Genomic DNA, 13328 nt, shown 5'->3' on the forward strand with positions numbered 1-13328 from the left:
TCTATGAAATACTATGGGTTCTATGACTCCCACTTCTAAATCGAGTAACGTTTCTATGGAAACGTCTTGACTTTCATTTGGGTTACGAGTATCTCCTTTCCGATGCACTATTCCTTCTTTACTGCATCCCTCGCTCCCTCGCATTGACGAATTAACAGAGAAATTGCGTCGCTATGATATACTATGAGGTCTATGACTTAACTTTTAATTCGAGTAACGCTTCTATGGAAACGACAGGATTTTCTTTTGGGATACGACTATCTTCTTTCCGATGCACTATTTCTTCTTTACTGCATCCCTCGCTCCCTCACATTGACGAATTAACACCGAAATTGCGTCGGTATGAAATACTGTGGGTTCTATGACTTACCCTTCTAAATCGAGTAACGTTTCTATGGAAACGACAGGATTTTCTTTTGGGATACGAGGATCTCCTTTCCGATGCACTATTCCTTCTTTACTGCATTCCTCTCTCCCTCACATTGACGAATTAACACAGTAATTGCGTCGGTATGAAATACTATGGGTTCTATGACTTCCCCTTCTAAACCGAGTAACGTTTCTATGGAAACGACTGGATTTTCTTTTGGGATATGAGGATCTCCTTTCCTATGCACTATTCCTTCTTTACTGCATCCCTCGCTCCCTCACATTGACGAATTAACACAGAAATTGCCTCGCAATTTAATACTATGGGTTCTATGACATCTCCATCTAAATCGAGTAACGTTTCTATGGAAATGACTGGATTTCCTTTTGGGATACGAGTATCTCCTTTCCGATGCACTATTCCTTCTTTTCTGCATCCCTCGCTCCATCCCATTGACGAATTAACAGAGAAATTGCGTCGCTATGAAATACTATGGGGTCTATGACTTCACTTTTAATTCGAGTAACGCTTCTATGGAAACGACAGGATTTTCTTTTGGGATACGACTATCTTCTTTCCGATGCACTATTTCTTCTTTACTGCATCCCTCGCTCCCTCACATTGACGAATTAACACCGAAATTGCGTCGGTATGAAATACTATGGGTTCTATGACTTACCCTTCTAAATCGAGTAACGTTTCTACGGAAACGACAGGATTTTCTTTTGGGATACGACTATCTCCTTTCCGATGCATTATTCCTTCTTTACTGCATTCCTCGCTCCCTCACATTGACGAATTAACACCGAAATTGCGTCGGTATGAAAGATATGGGTTCTATGACTTACCCTTCTAAACCGAGTAACGTTTCTATGGAAACGACGGGATTTTCTTTTGGATTACGAGTATCTCCTTTCCGATGCACTATTCCTTCTTTACTGCATCCCTCGCTCCTTCGCATTGACGAATTAACACAGAAATTGCCTCGCAATTTAATACTATGGGTTCTATGACATCTCCATCTAAATCGAGTAATGTTTCTATGGAAATGACTGGATTTTCTTTTGGGATACGAGTATCTCCTTTCCGATGCACTATTCCTTCTTTTCTGCATCCCTCGCTCCATCCCATTGACGAATTAACAGAGAAATTGCGTCGCTATGAAATACTATGGGGTCTATGACTTCACTTTTAATTCGAGTAACGCTTCTATGGAAACGACAGGATTTTCTTTTGGGATACGACTATCTTCTTTCCGATGCACTATTTCTTCTTTACTGCATCCCTCGCTCCCTCACATTGACGAATTAACACCGAAATTGCGTCGGTATGAAATACTATGGGTTCTATGACTTACCCTTCTAAATCGAGTAACGTTTCTACGGAAACGACAGGATTTTCTTTTGGGATACGACTATCTCCTTTCCGATGCATTATTCCTTCTTTACTGCATTCCTCGCTCCCTCACATTGACGAATTAACACCGAAATTGCGTCGGTATGAAAGATATGGGTTCTATGACTTACCCTTCTAAACCGAGTAACGTTTCTATGGAAACGACGGGATTTTCTTTTGGGATACGAGTATCTCCTTTCCGATGCACTATTCCATCTTTACTGCATTCCTCGCTCCCTCACATTGACGAATTAACAGAGAAATTGCGTCGCTATGAAATACTATGGGTTCTATGACATCTCGTTCGAAATCGAGTAAAGTTTCTATGAAAACGACAGGATTTTCTTTTGGGATACGAGTATCTCCTTTCCGATGCAATGTTCCTTCTTTTCTGCATCCCTCGCTCCATCCAATTGACGAATTAACAGAGAAATTGCGTCGCTATGAAATACTATGGGGTCTATGACTTCACTTTTAATTCGAGTAACGCTTCTATGGAAACGACAGGATTTTCTTTTGGGATACGAGTAACTCCTTTCCGATACACTATTCCCTCTTTACTGCATCCCTCGCTCCCTCACATTGACGAATTAACACAGAAATTGTGTCGCTTTGAAATACTATGGGTTCTATGACATCTCCTTCTAAATCGAGTAACGTTTCTATGGAAACGACAGGATTTTCTTTTGGGATACGACTATCTTCTTTCCGATGCACTATTTCTTGTTTACTGCATCCCTCGCTCCCTCACATTGTCGAATTAACACCGAAATTGCGTCGGTATGAAATACTATGGGTTCTATTACTTACCCTTCTAAATCGAGTAACGTTTCTATGGAAACGACAGGATTTTCTTTTGGGATACGACTATCTCCTTTCCGATGCATTATTCCTTCTTTACTGCATCCCTCGCTCACTCACATTGACGAATTAACACAGAAATTGCGTCGCTATGAAATACTATGGGTTCTAAGACTCCCGCTTCTAAATCGAGTAACATTTCTATGGAAACGTCTGGATTTTCATTTGGGTTACGAGTATCTCCTTTCCGATGCACTATTCCTTCTTTACTGCATCCCTCGCTCCCTCGCATTGACGAATTAACACAGAAATTGCGTCGCTATGAAATACTATGAGGTCTATGACTTAACTTTTAATTCGAGTAACGCTTCTATGGAAACAACAGGATTTTCTTTTGGGATACGATTAACTCCTTTCCGATACACTATTCCTCCTTTACTGCATCCCTCGCTCCCTCACATTGACGAATTAACACAGAAATTGTGTCGCTTTGAAATACTATGGGTTCTATGACATCTCCTTCTAAATCGAGTAACGTTTCTATGGAAACGACATGATTTTCTTTTGGGATACGACTATCTTCTTTCCGATGCACTATTTCTTCTTTACTGCATCCCTCGCTCACTCACATTGACGAATTAACACCGAAATTGCGTCGGTATGAAATACTATGGGTTCTATGACTTCCCCTTCTAAACCGAGTAACGTTTCTATGGAAACGACGGGATTTTCTTTTGGGATACGAGTATCTCCTTTCCGATGCACTATTCCTTCTTAACTGCATTCCTCGCTCCCTCACATTGACGAATTAACACAGTAATTGCGTCGCTATGAAATACTATGGGTTCTATGACATCTCGTTCTAAATCGAGTAAAGTTTCTATGAAAACGACAGGATTTTCTTTTGGGATACGACTATCTACTTTCCTATGCACTATTCCTTCTTTACTCCATCCCTCGCTCTTTCACATTGACGAATTAACACAGAAATTGCCTCGCTATTTAATACTATGGGTTCTATGACATCTCCATCTAAATCGAATAACGTTTCTATGCAAACGATAGGATTTTCTTTTGGGATACAAGTATCTCCTTTCCGATACACTATTCTCTTTTTACTGCATCCCTCGCTCCCTCACATTGACGAATTAACACAGTAATTGCTTCGCTATGAAATACTATGGGTTCTATGACATCTCGTTCTAAATCGAGTAAAGTTTCTATGAAAACGAGAGGATTTTCTTTTGGGATACGACTATCTCCTTTCCTATGCACTATTCCTTCTTTACTCCATCCCTCGCTCCCTCACATTGACGAATTAACACCGAAATTGCGTCGCTATTTAATACTATGGGTTCTATGACATCTCCAACTAAATCGAGTAACGCTTCTATGGAAAAGACAGGATTTTCTTTTGGGATACGAGTAACTCCTTTCAGATACACTATTCCCTCTTTACTTCATCCCTCGCTCCCTCACATTGACGAATTAACACAGAAATTGTGTCGCTTTGAAATACTATGGGTTCTATGACATCTCCTTCTAAATCGAGTAACGTTTCTATGGAAACGACACGATTGTCTTTTGGGATACGACTATCTTCTTTCCGATGCACTATTTCTTCTTTAGTGCATCCCTCGCTCCCTCACATTGACGAATTAACACCGAAATTGCGTCGGTATGAAATACTATGGGTTATATGACTTACCCTTCTAAACCGAGTAACGTTTCTATGGAAACGACGGGATTTTCTTTTGGGATACGAGTATCTCCTTTCCGATGCACTATTCCATCTTTACTGCATTCCTCGCTCCCTCACATTGATGAATTAACACTGAAATTGCGTCGCTATGAAATACTATGGGTTCTATGACATCTCGTTCTAAATCGAGTAAAGTTTCTATGAAAACGAAAGGATTTTCTTTTGGGATACGACTATCTCCTTTCCTATGCACTATTCCTTCTTTACTCCATCCCTCGCTCCCTCACATTGACGAATTAACACAGAAATTGCCTCGCAATTTAATACTATGGGTTCTATGACATCTCCATCTAAATCGAGTAACGTTTCTATGGAAATGACTGGATTTTCTTTTGGGATACGAGTATCTCCTTCCCGATGCACTATTCCTTCTTTTCTGCATCCCTCGCTCCATCCCATTGACGAATTAATAGAGAAATTGCGTCGCTATGAACTACTATGGGGTCTATGACTTCACTTTTAATTCGAGTAACGCTTCTATGGAAACGACAGGATTATCTTTTGGGATACGAGTAACTCCTTTCCGATACACTATTCCCTCTTTACTGCATCCCTCGCTCCCTCACATTGACGAATTAACACAGAAATTGTGTCGCTTTGAAATACTATGGGTTCTATGACATCTCCTTCTAAATCGAGTAACGTTTCTATGGAAACGACAGGATTTTCTTTTGGGATACGACTATCTTCTTTCCGATGCACTATTGCTTCTTTACTGCATCCCTCGCTCCCTCACATTGACGAATTAACACCGAAATTGCGTCGGTATGAAATACTATGGGTTCTATGACTTCCCCTTCTAAATCGAATAACGTTTCTATGGAAACGACAGGATTTTCTTTTGGGATACGACTATCTCCTTTCCGATGCATTATTCCTTCTTTACTGCATCCCTCGCTCACTCACATTGACGAATTAACACAGAAATTGCGTTTCTATGAAATACTATGGGTTCTATGACTCCCACTTCTAAATCGAGTAACGTTTCTATGGAAACGTCTTGACTTTCATTTGGGTTACGAGTATCTCCTTTCCGATGCACTATTCCTTCTTTACTGCATCCCTCGCTCCCTCGCATTGACGAATTAACAGAGAAATTGCGTCGCTATGATATACTATGAGGTCTATGACTTAACTTTTAATTCGAGTAACGCTTCTATGGAAACGACAGGATTTTCTTTTGGGATACGACTATCTTCTTTCCGATGCACTATTTCTTCTTTACTGCATCCCTCGCTCCCTCACATTGACGAATTAACACCGAAATTGCGTCGGTATGAAATACTGTGGGTTCTATGACTTACCCTTCTAAATCGAGTAACGTTTCTATGGAAACGACAGGATTTTCTTTTGGGATATGACTATCTCCTTTCCGATGCACTATTTCTTCTTTACTGCATCCCTCGCTCCCTCACATTGACGAATTAACACCGAAATTGCGTCCGTATGAAATACTATGGGTTCTATGACTTACCCTTCTAAATCGAGTAAGGTTTCTATGGAAACGACAGGATTATCTTTTGGGATACGAGTAACTCCTTTCCGATGCACTATTCCTTCTTTACTGCATCCGTCGCTCCCTCCCATTGACGAATAAACACAGAAATTGCGTCGCTATGAAATACTAAGGGTTCTATGACATCTCCTTCTAAATCGAGTAACGTTTCTATGGAAACGACAGGATTTTCTTTTGGGATACGACTATCTTCTTTCCGATGCACTATTTGTTTTTTACTGCATTCCTCTCTCCCTCACATTGACGAATTAACACCCAAATTGCGTCGGTATGAAATACTATGGGTTCTATGACTTTCCCTCTAAACCGAGTAACGTTTCTATGGAAACGACTGGATTTTCTTTAGGGATACGAGGATCTCCTTTCCGATGCACTATTCCTTCTTTACTGCATTCCTCTCTCCCTCACATTGACGAATTAACACAGTAATTGCGTCGGTATGAAATACTATGGGTTCTATGACTTCCCCTTCTAAACCGAGTAACGTTTCTATGGAAACGACTGGATTTTCTTTTGGGATATGAGGATCTCCTTTCCTATGCACTATTCCTTCTTTACTGCATCCCTCGCTCCCTCACATTGACGAATTAACACAGAAATTGCCTCGCAATTTAATACTATGGGTTCTATGACATCTCCATCTAAATCGAGTAACGTTTCTATGGAAATGACTGGATTTCCTTTTGGGATACGAGTATCTCCTTTCCGATGCACTATTCCTTCTTTTCTGCATCCCTCGCTCCATCCCATTGACGAATTAACAGAGAAATTGCGTCGCTATGAAATACTATGGGGTCTATGACTTCACTTTTAATTCGAGTAACGCTTCTATGTAAACGACAGGATTATCTTTTGGGATACGAGTAACTCCTTTCCGATACACTATTCCCTCTTTACTGCATCCCTCGCTCCCTCACATTGACGAATTAACACAGAAATTGTGTCGCTTTGAAATACTATGGGTTCTATGACATCTCCTTCTAAATCGAGTAACGTTTCTATGGAAACGACAGGATTTTCTTTTGGGATACGACTATCTTCTTTCCGATGCACTATTTCTTCTTTACTGCATCCCTCGCTCCCTCACATTGACGAATTAACACCGAAATTGCGTCGGTATGAAATACTGTGGGTTCTATGACTGCCCCTTCTAAATCGAGTAACGTTTCTATGGAAACGACAGGATTTTTTTTTGGAATACGACTATCTCCTTTCCGATGCATTATTCCTTCTTTACTGCATCCCTCGCTCACTCACATTGACGAATTAACACAGAAATTGCGTTTCTATGAAATACTATGGGTTCTATGACTCCCACTTCTAAATCGAGTAACGTTTCTATGGAAACGTCTTGATTTTCATTTGGGTTACGAGTATCTCCTTTCCGATGCACTACTCCTTCTTTACTGCATCCCTCGCTCCCTCGCATTGACGAATTAACACAGAAATTGCGTCGCTATGATATACTATGAGGTCTATGACTTAACTTTTAATTCGAGTAACGCTTCTATGGAAACGTCAGGATTTTCTTTTGGGATACGACTAACTCCTTTCCGATACACTATTCCTCCTTTACTGCATCCCTCGCTCCCTCACATTGACGAAATAACACAGAAATTGTGTCGCTTTGAAATTCTATGGGTTCTATGACATCTCCTTCTAAATCGAGTAACGTTTCTATGGAAACGACATGATTTTCTTTTGGGATACGACTATCTTCTTTCCGATGCACTATTTCTTCTTTACTGCATCCCTCGCTCCCTCACATTGACGAATTAACACCGAAATTGCGTCGGTATGAAATACTATGGGTTCTATGACTTACCCTTCGAAATCGAGTAACGTTTCTATGGAAACGACAGGATTTTCTTTTGGGATACGACTATCTCCTTTCCGATACATTATTGCTTCTTTACTGCATCCCTCGCTCACTCACATTGACGAATTAACACAGAAATTGCGTCGCTATGAAATACTATGGGTTCTATGACAACTCCTTGTAAATCGAGTAACGTTTCTATGGAAACGACAGGATTATCTTTTGGGATACGAGTAACTCCTTTCCGATGCACTATTCCTTCTTTACTGCATCCGTCGCTCCCTCCCATTGACGAATAAACACAGAAATTGCGTCGCTATGAACTACTAAGGGTTCTATGACATCTCCTTCTAAATCGAGTAACGTTTCTATGGAAACGACAGGATTTTCTTTTGGGATACGACTATCTTCTTTCCGATGCACTATTTGTTTTTTACTGCATTCCTCTCTCCCTCACATTGACGAATTAACACCCAAATTGCGTCGGTATGAAATACTATGGGTTCTATGACTTCCCCTCTAAACCGAGTAACGTTTCTATGGAAACGACTGGATTTTCTTTAGGGATACGAGGATCTCCTTTCCGATGCACTATTCCTTCTTTACTGCATTCCTCTCTCCCTCACATTGACGAATTAACACAGTAATTGCGTCGGTATGAAATACTATGGGTTCTATGACTTCCCCTTCTAAACCGAGTAACGTTTCTATGGAAACGACTGGATTTTCTTTTGGGATACGAGGATCTCCTTTCCTATGCACTATTCCTTCTTTACTGCATCCCTCGCTCCCTCACATTGACGAATTAACACAGAAATTGCCTCGCAATTTAATACTATGGGTTCTATGACATCTCCATCTAAATCGAGTAACGTTTCTATGGAAATGACTGGATTTCCTTTTGGGATACGAGTATCTCCTTTCCGATGCACTATTCCTTCTTTTCTGCATCCCTCGCTCCATCCCATTGACGAATTAACAGAGAAATTGCGTCGCTATGAAATACTATGGGGCCTATGACTTCACTTTTAATTCGAGTAACGCTTCTATGTAAACGACAGGATTATCTTTTGGGATACGAGTAACTCCTTTCCGATACACTATTCCCTCTTTACTGCATCCCTCGCTCCCTCACATTGACGAATTAACACAGAAATTGTGTCGCTTTGAAATACTATGGGTTCTATGACATCTCCTTCTAAATCGAGTAACGTTTCTATGGAAACGACAGGATTTTCTTTTGGGATACGACTATCTTCTTTCCGATGCACTATTTCTTCTTTACTGCATCCCTCGCTCCATCACATTGACGAATTAACACCGAAATTGCGTCGGTATGAAATACTATGGGTTCTATGACTTCCCCTTCTAAATCGAGTAACGTTTCTATGGAAACGACAGGATTTTTTTTTGGAATACGACTATCTCCTTTCCGATGCATTATTCCTTCTTTACTGCATCCCTCGCTCACTCACATTGACGAATTAACACAGAAATTGCGTTTCTATGAAATACTATGGGTTCTATGACTCCCACTTCTAAATCGAGTAACGTTTCTATGGAAACGTCTTGATTTTCATTTGGGTTACGAGTATCTCCTTTCCGATGCACTACTCCTTCTTTACTGCATCCCTCGCTCCATCCCATTGACGAATTAACAGAGAAATTGCGTCGCTATGAAATACTATGGGGCCTATGACTTCACTTTTAATTCGAGTAACGCTTCTATGGAAACGACAGGATTTTCTTTTGGGATACGACTATCTCCTTTCCGATACATTATTCCTTCTTTACTGCATCCCTCGCTCACTCACATTGACGAATTAACACAGAAATTGCGTCGCTATGAAATACTATGGGTTCTATGACTTACCCTTCTAAATCGAGTAACGTTTCTATGGAAACGACAGGATTTTCTTTTGGGATATGACTATCTCCTTTCCTATGCACTATTTCTTCTTTACTGCATCCCTCGCTCCCTCACATTGACGAATTAACACCGAAATTGCGTCCGTATGAAATACTATGGGTTCTATGACTTACCCTTCTAAATCGAGTAACGTTTCTATGGAAACGACAGGATTTTCTTTTGGGATACGACTATCTCCTTTCCGATGCATTATTCCTTCTTTACTGCATCCCTCGCTCACTCACATTGACGAATTAACACAGAAATTGCGTCGCTATGAAATCTATGTGTTCTATGACTCCCACTACTAAATCGAGTAACGTTTCTATGGAAACGTCTGGATTTTCATTTGGGTTACGAGTATCTCCTTTCCGGTGCACTATTCCTTCTTTACTGCATCCCTCGCTCCCTCGCATTGATGAATTAACACAGAAATTGCGTCGGTATAAAATACTATGGGTTCTATGACTTACCCTTCTAAATCGAGTAACGTTTCTATGGAAACGACAGGATTTTCTTTTGGGATACGACTATCTCCTTTCCGATACATTATTCCTTCTTTACTGCATCCCTCGCTCACTCACATTGACGAATTAACACAGAAATTGCGTCGCTATGAAATACTATGGGTTCTATGACTTACCCTTCTAAATCGAGTAACGTTTCTATGGAAACGATAGGATTTTCTTTTGGGATATAAATATCTCCTTTCCTATGCACTATTTCTTCTTTACTGCATCCCTCGCTCCCTCACATTGACGAATTAACACCGAAATTGCGTCCGTATGAAATACTATGGGTTCTATGACTTACCCTTCTAAATCGAGTAACGTTTCTATGGAAACGACAGGATTTTCTTTTGGGATACGACTATCTCCTTTCCGATGCATTATTCCTTCTTTACTGCATCCCTCGCTCACTCACATTGACGAATTAACACAGAAATTGCGTCGCTATGATATACTATGAGATCTATGACTTAACTTTTAATTCGAGTAACGCTTCTATGGAAACGACAGGATTTTCTTTTGGGATACGACTATCTTCTTTCCGATGCACTATTTCTTCTTTACTGCATCCCTCGCTCCCTCACATTGACGAATTAACACCGAAATTGCGTCGGTATAAAATACTTTGGGTTCTATGACTTACCGTTCTAAATCGAGTAACGTTTCTATGGAAACGACAGGATTTTCTTTTGGGATACGACTATCTCCTTTCCGATACATTATTCCTTCTTTACTGCATCCCTCGCTCACTCACATTTACGAATTAACACAGAAATTGCGTCGCTATGAAATACTATGGGTTCTATGACAACTCCTTGTAAATCGAGTAACGTTTCTATGGAAACGACAGGATTTTCTTTTGGGATACGAGTAACTCCTTTCCGATGCACTATTCCTTCTTTACTGCATCCCTCGCTCCCTCACATTGACGAATAAACACAGAAATTGCGTCGCTATGAAATACTATGGGTTCTATGACATCTCCTTCTAAATCGAGTAACGTTTCTATGGAAACGACAGGATTTTCTTTTGGGATACGACTATCTTCTTTCCGATGCACTATTTGTTTTTTACTGCATTCCTCTCTCCCTCACATTGACGAATTAACACCCAAATTGCGTCGGTATGAAATACTATGGGTTCTATGACTTCCCCTCTAAACCGAGTAACGTTTCTATGGAAACGACTGGATTTTCTTTTGGGATACGAGGATCTCCTTTCCGATGCACTATTCCTTCTTTACTGCATTCCTCTCTCCCTCACATTGACGAATTAACACAGTAATTGCGTCGGTATGAAATACTATGGGTTCTATGACTTCCCCCTCTAAACCGAGTAACGTTTCTATGGAAACGACAGGATTTTCTTTTCGGATAGGACTATCTTCTTTCCGATGCACTATTTGTTTTTTACTGCATTCCTCTCTCTCTCACATAGTCGAATTAACACCCAAATTGCGTCGGTATGAAATACTATGGGTTCTATGACTTCTCCTTCTAAATCGAGTAAAGTTTATATGAAAACGACAGGTTTTTCTTTTGGGATACGAGTATCTCCTTTCCGATGCACTATTCCTTCTTTACTGCATTCCTCGCTCCCTCACATTGACGAATTAACACAGTAATTTCGTCGCTATGAAATACTATGGGTTCTATGACATGACCATCTAAATCGAGTAACGTTTCTATGGAAATGACTGGATTTTCTTTTGGGATACGACTATCTCCTTTCCTATGCACTATTCCTTCTTTACTCCATCCAGCGCTCCCTCACATTGACGAAATAACACAGAAATTGCCTCGCTATTTAATACTATGGGTTCTATGACATCTCCATCTAAATCGAGTAACGTTTCTATGGAAATGACTGGATTTTCTTTTGGGTTACGAGTATCTCGTTTCCGATGCACTATTCCTTCTGTTCTGCATCCCTCGCTCAATCCCATTGACGAATTAACAGAGAAATTGCGTCGCAATGAAATACAATGGGGTCTATGACTTCACTTTTAATTCGAGTAACGTTTCTATGGAAACGACAGGATTTTCTTTTGGGATACGAGTAACTCCTTTCCGATGCACTATTCCTTCTTTACTGCATCCCTCGCTCCCTCACATTGACGGATAAACACAGAAATTGCGTCGCTATGAAATACTATGGGTTCTATGACATCTCCTTCTAAATCGAGTAACGTTTCTATGGAAACGACAGGATTTTCTTTTGGGATACGACTATCTTCTTTCCGATGCACTATTTCTCCTTGACTGCATCCCTCGCTCCCTCACATTGACGAATTAACACCGAAATTGCGTCGGTATGAAATACTATGGGTTCTATGACTTCCCCTTCTAATCCGAGTAACGTTTCTATGAAAACGACGGGATTTTCTTTTGGGATACGAGTATCTCCTTTCCGATGCACTATTCCTTCTTTACTGCATTCCTCGCTCCCTCACATTGACGAATTAACAGAGAAATTGCGTCGCTATGAAATGCTATGGGGTCTATGACTTCACTTTTAATTAGAGTAACGCTTCTATGGAAACGACAGGATTTTGTTTTGGGATACGACTATCTTCTTTCCGATGCACTATTTCTTCTATACTGCATCCCTCGTTCCCTCACATTGACGAATTAACACCGAAAGTGCGTCCGTATGAAATACTATGGGTTCTATGACTTACCCTTCTAAATCGAGTAACGTTTCTATGGAAACGACGGGATTTTCTTTTGGGATACGACTATCTCCTTTCCGATACATTATTCCTTCTTTACTGCATCCCTCGCTCACTCACATTGACGAATTAACACAGAAATTTGCGTCGCTATGAAATACTATGGGTTCTATGACAATTCCTTGTAAATCGAGTAACGTTTCTATGGAAACGACAGGATTTTCTTTTGGGATACGAGTAACTCCTTTCCGATACATTATTCCTTCTTTACTGCATCCCTCGCTCACTCACATTGACGAATAAACACAGAAATTGCGTCGCTATGAAATACTATGGGTTCTATGACATCTCCTTCTAAATCGAGTAACGTTTCTATGGAAACGACAGGATTTTCTTTTGGGATACGACTATCTTCTATCCGATGCACTATTCCTTCATTTCTGCATTCCTCTCTCCCTCACATTGACGAATTAACACAGTAATTGCGTCGGTATGAAATACTATGGGTTCTATGACTTCCCCTTATAAACCGAGTAACGTTTCTATGGAAACGAAAGGATTTTCTTTTGGGATAGG

The sequence above is a fragment of the Schistocerca nitens genome, chromosome 6, assembly GCF_023898315.1.
Source record: "Schistocerca nitens isolate TAMUIC-IGC-003100 chromosome 6, iqSchNite1.1, whole genome shotgun sequence".
Classification (NCBI taxonomy): domain Eukaryota; kingdom Metazoa; phylum Arthropoda; class Insecta; order Orthoptera; family Acrididae; genus Schistocerca; species Schistocerca nitens.